Below are 6,048 nucleotides of genomic sequence, written 5' to 3' on the forward strand. Positions count from 1 at the left end.
CCCAACATTGGAATGACTTTTGTTTGAAGAAAGTCACATTCAAAATAGTATTTGGCTTTAATAACTTTAGATAATAAGCTTTTGGGATTAGTCAATAAATTCCAAGCTTGCTTTACTAAGAGGGCTTGGTTGAATAGATCAATATCCTTGAAGTTGAGTCCACCGTGTTCTTTAGGCATGCACAATTTATCCCAACTTAGGCAATGGATTTTATTCTTGGCATTTGATGAACCCTACCAAAAGTGAGATATAGCTCGAGCGATCACAATGAATCTATTTTGGTAACCAAAAGCAACTCATTGGGTAGACAGAAATAGCTTGGTTTATGCTTTTGAGAAGAATTTCTTTGTCTATAATGGAGAATATAAGTGCTTTCCAACTATGAATTGCTTTCCAGATTTTTTTTTTTTTTTTTGAATGTAACTAAGGTCATCCTTCTTCTTTTTAGAGAAGCTTGATGATATGCCAAGATAAAACCCCAACTTATTAACCAGAGAAACTCCTAACTGTCCTACAAAGATGATTGTAAAGTATGATTAATGTTAGGAGAAATAGTAAGGGTTGACTTATTATAATTGATGCATTGTCCTGAGCCAGCTTCACATTTTTTTATAATTTTAAAAATAAAATGATATTCTTTTAATGTAGCTTTGAAAAGGAGAATCCTATCATCCGCAAAAAGAAGGTGAGAAATAGGAGGAGCCAAACGAGCAATAAATATTCCAAAAATGACATTAGAATTTAAGGCATGGTTAAGCAAATAGGATAGACCTTCCAAACAAATTAAAAATAAAAGGGGAGAAAGAGGATCTCTGGAGACCTCTAGAGGGAGTGATATTACCTTTGGCTTGACCATTGATAAGAATAGAAAATGAAACAGAGGAAATGCAATTCATGATTAATTCAATTCAAATGGAATTGAAGCTCATTTTAGTCATGATTGCCTTGAGATATGTCCATTCAACGCAGTCAAAAGCTTTTCTCTTGTCTAGTTTAAGAGTTGCAAAACCTTTCTTTTCTTTATTTCTATTTATTAGAGTATTAATACATTCGTGACCTATAATAATATCGTTTGAAATATATCGAGATGATAGAAAAGCAGATTGAGGAAAGAAATAACTTTTGCAAGAATAGGCTTAAGTTTGTTGGTTAAAACTTTGGAAACAAATTTATATAAAACATTATATAAACTAATGAGCTTATAATATATGACATGAAAGGGGTTTTTAAGGAATTAAGGCAATATTTGTATGATTCCAACTTTTGATGAGATAATTATTATTAAGAATATTAAGACAACAAAGATAAGTAATGTTACCAACTAAGTTAGCTTCATTTTGGAATCTTTACCTGAAAGTTTCCTTCATTTCCATAGCAATGCTGTTTTGAACAGGATTGACTACAACTTAACCAGCCTCTCAACGAGCTACAGACCTTCTAGTTCTTAATGAAAAGCAAAGGACATAAGGGTGAAACAAATGTTGTTTTAGATCGACACCAGCATGTAGCGGAAGAAATCAGGATCTATAAGCATTCTAATTCATTAATTTGGGTTGAAAAGAAACATGCTAAAAACCGAGTATAATGGGTTTCATGAACATACCTTGGCCGAACCAACGAAATCTCCATTTCCAGCTGCAAAATCCTCCGAGTCCTTGTGTAGACCACCACAAGATCTTCCCTAATATCCTCTTGGTGATCTAGATTGAGTTGTGAGACTCAAAATAAGCTGGAATCAAAGAAAATATGGAGAAAGCTCACTGAACCAACCCATTAAAGAACACTTTCTTCATCCGAAATTTTCAGCAAAAATTCAGTCGGTTCATCCTCTTTTTCTTCACTCCAATCTCTTCAATATATTGCAGACTATCATGCAAATAGATGTGCTGCATGGGATGCAGCTCATGCTTGGAGTAAAACCAAAAAGATGAGGTGGTGAGTTCCTTGTAAGCTAGTTGAAGATGAACTTTGAAAAACCCATTTTCAAGTTTTATGTAATTTTTCAATTTCAAAAAATCCATTTTGATTTTAAAATCATATTTTTATTTCTAAAATAAAAATTTATTAATTTTACAAATTAATTTTCTAATAAAATTAATAAATAATTATTTAAACAATTTAAATAATTCTAATTAATTTAATATCCAATATTAAATTAATTTTTACACAAATTCATCTTCATATATTTAAATCATATTTAAATATATTTTCTCCAATTCCGTTTGATTATAATTTGAACATTTCAAATTAACTTATCACACTACTCTAGAGCTAATCCATTTTCGAGCTAGTAGGAGGACCTCATGAACCTACAAATCATGGGCTCCAACGATCTGAGATTAATCGGCTAAACTCATTAGACCGATCTAATCATCATTCGTTAACTAATGGGTCACTCCACTAAAGCCCATAGTTGAACTCCCTTCACTATAGATATATTATGTCCACTCCATATAACCATGATTAGCAAGTTAACCCTTCACAGGTTGTTTGCAATAACGGCTGGGTCAAATCTCTGTTTTACCCCCAAAATTACCTCTCATTCCTTAAGTCCCCACTGATCCCCTAATGAACAACTGTTTTGTGATCCAATCACAAAATTGAGTCCCTTTCATGCCAAATGAGAGGGCGGGATCCCTTGTTCAAGCCCCATAATCAACACTTAAGGGAACAACCTCTCTACTATCCCTAAAGCGGGTAAGAGTGAATTCTCTCTTGCACCCTATGTCCCCAGCTATCTATCCATCTTACCCCTGAAATGGCAGTCATATTGAGCCAACGCTGTTGAGCCAACCCTCACCTATGAAAATCTAAGGGTAATCCCAGATAAATAGGAGTTCATAGTTAGCTCAGGATTAAGGTCAAGTTACCTAGGTCATCGCTTTAAAATAGTCAGTTTTAAACAGTAAACAATGTTATAAAGTAAGAATGACTCATTTCGTGGTCCGATCTTGTACAAACTCTTGTGCATAAGGACACCCCCACTTCTCATGTCCAATATGAACAAAATAGGATCACTTCGTTTGTAGCACTTTACAACTACAGAGCAGGCCACATCCAATAGTGTTACCAGAATAAGGTACCCAACCTTATCCATGTACTATAGATCATTTTAACTATTTACTCGAACCTGGTCCACCTTTATGTCTCCACATAAAGTTCAAGTACTCATCCAATAGTCAAGGGACTTTTAGGTTTATTGGATTTCTATTCAAGCAATAGATCTATTTAATAACACCTTTATTGAATTATCATAATAAGTTTCATTGTTTACATACCACGAGTTTTAGAACATAAAACCCAACATGTTGTTCATCATCTAAGAAGTTCCACAGAGATTCGACCTCTGGAACAAAGTTTGTACCTTTTTCCTCCGGCACTAAAAAGTGAAAGAAGAAGAAAGGTGGAAAGGGGAAAGCAAATCCACCAGTAACTACTCAAAAGTAAGCCAAGGTTGAAAAGGGAATTTGTTTCTGCTGCAACCAAAAGGAACATTGGAAAATGAACTGTCCTAAGTATCTGGCAGAAGAGAAGAAGGCCCAACAAGATAAATGTGATTTGCTTGTATTAGAAACATATTTAGTAGAGAATGATGATTTTTCCTAGATTATAAATTATGACGTCACTAACCACGTTTGTTCTTCATTTCAGGGAATTAGTTCCTAGCAACAACTAGATGCTGGTGAGATGACGATGCGGGTTGAAACTAGGCACGTCGTCTCGGTTGTGGCAGTTGGAGGTCTTCAACTGACTTTATAGAATAAATTCATTTTGTTAGAAAATGTATATGTAGCTCCTGGTTTAAAAAAGAACACTGCAAAATGTTTGCTTAAACAATCGTACTATATCAACTTTATTGTAAATAAATTGTTTATTTCCAAAAATGGTGTTGATATTTGTTCTGCTAAACTGGAAAACAACCTTTATGTGCTAAGACCGTTAGCAACTAAGGCACTCCATAACACTGAAATGTTTAAAACTGCAGTAACTCAACATAAAAGGCTTAAAATTTCTCCTAAAGAAAATGCCCAACTTTGGCACCGGAGGTTAGGACACATCAATCTCAGTAGGATTAAGAGATTGGTGAAGAATGGATTTCTAAGTGAGTTAGAAGAAAATTTTTTACCTGTGTGTGAGTCATGCCTTGAAGGAAAAATGGCTAAGAGACTCTATAATGGAAAAGGTCACAGGGCCAAATAACCTTTAAAGCTAGTACGTTCAGACCTTTGTGGTCCAATGAATGTAAAAATGAGGGGAGGTTATGAATATTTCATCACCTTTACTGATAATTATTCAAGACATGAGAAGTTTATTTAATGTAACATAAATCTAAATCTTTTTAAAAGTTCAAAGAATTCAAGGCTGAAGTTGAAAATGCATCAAGTAAAAAAATAAAGACATTTCGATCTGATCGAGGTGGAGAGTTATAGACCTGACATTCCAAAATTATTTGATAGAACATGGAAAAGTATCCCAACTCTCAGCACCTGGTACACCTCAGTAGAAAGGTGTATCAAAAAGGAGAAATCGAACCCTATTGGACATGGTTAGGTCTATAATGAGTTATGTTTCCTTACCTGACTCGTTTTGGGGTCATGCAGTGGAAACTGCAACGTACATTTTGCATTGTGTTCCATCCAAGAGTGTTACCAAAATACCTTTGGAGTTATGGAATGGTCGTAAAGCTAGTTTACGTCATTTCAGAATCTGAGGTTGCCCAACGCATATGCTTGAGGCTAATCCTAAGAAATTGGAATCTTGTTCAAAATTTTGCCTATTTGCAGACTACCCCTAAGGAATGAGAGGTAGTTTCTTCTTTGACCGAAAGGAAAACAAAGTGTTGTATCAATAAATGCTACTTTTCTTGAAGAAGACTGATAACTGGTAGAAATACAAGTTATTTATATCATCTTACTTAGAATATGAGGCAATAGGAAGAAAAAGTTGCATCAAACATAGTAAAATTAGCTTAGAAACGCAAAGATTGTAAAAGTATCGCAAACACACCCGTTGACCATATTGTGATGGCAAAAAGGATGTCCAAACCTTTTTTTTGTAGGTTATCACCGTATGTGACGATTTCTCATGGACAAAAAGATCAACGCATTCTTGGGGATTTCTGAAATTGTACAGCTTTTCTGATGTACGACTTGACAAATAAAATGTGGAGCAAAGCGGACATTCCCACCAAGCCTCGACAGGAAAAACTAACTTTTCAAAGCGGAACCACTGACGCAAGAGGTGCTAAAGTCTATAAATAGCAACACTCAGCACAAGGAGAACACACGGAAAAATAGATGAAAAAGAAGTCATGTGTAAGGGACTTTCTTCCCTTAAGAACTCTCCTGATAAGGGAATTCTCCACCTCGTTCCTCCATCACGCCGGCAAGCAAGCAGGTTCGATCGAGATCCGTGCTAAGACATTGACATGCAGCTCTCAACTGTTCTTACTTTTTGTTCATCGATTGTTGTTCATTTCTTGTCTTCATTCATATCTCTGTAACAAACGCTTTATCTTTACCAATTAATACCACTATCATGTTCATCTTTATCTCTTTGTTCACTATAACGCCTTCATCCTCCATTTTTCTCACCATGAGTCACTAAACCTCCAGGGTGTGGGGGAAGGATTGAGCGAGTGAGTCAATCCATGTTGAAGAAGTCAGCTAAATTTATTTAATGTATGCTCAATGGCATATTCACCTACGAGAGCAGAAGTGAAGATGTTAATCTACCTCTCGAAAGAAGGTTGATAGAATACGTTAACTAGAGCAAGATGGAAACAACCATGTGTTTGGAAATGTTCATCCTTAATCATCATAGAAATATAGTGACGGTGGCGATCATCGAGAGGCGTAAGCCAAGGGAAAATGGAACCTTAGTTGCGTTCTCAACAAGATTAACAAACTTGAGATAATATTTTCCCCTAAACCCATTCTCACTCTGTGATTCTATCCATAAGACTTGTCATCGCATTCTCTCACGAACACCTTGCATAAATTCAGATTTATTTACCTATTTGTTCATTCATCATCGCATTTTACTCTT

Source organism: Benincasa hispida, chromosome 10 (assembly GCF_009727055.1).
Source record: "Benincasa hispida cultivar B227 chromosome 10, ASM972705v1, whole genome shotgun sequence".
NCBI classification, from domain to species: Eukaryota; Viridiplantae; Streptophyta; class Magnoliopsida; order Cucurbitales; family Cucurbitaceae; genus Benincasa; species Benincasa hispida.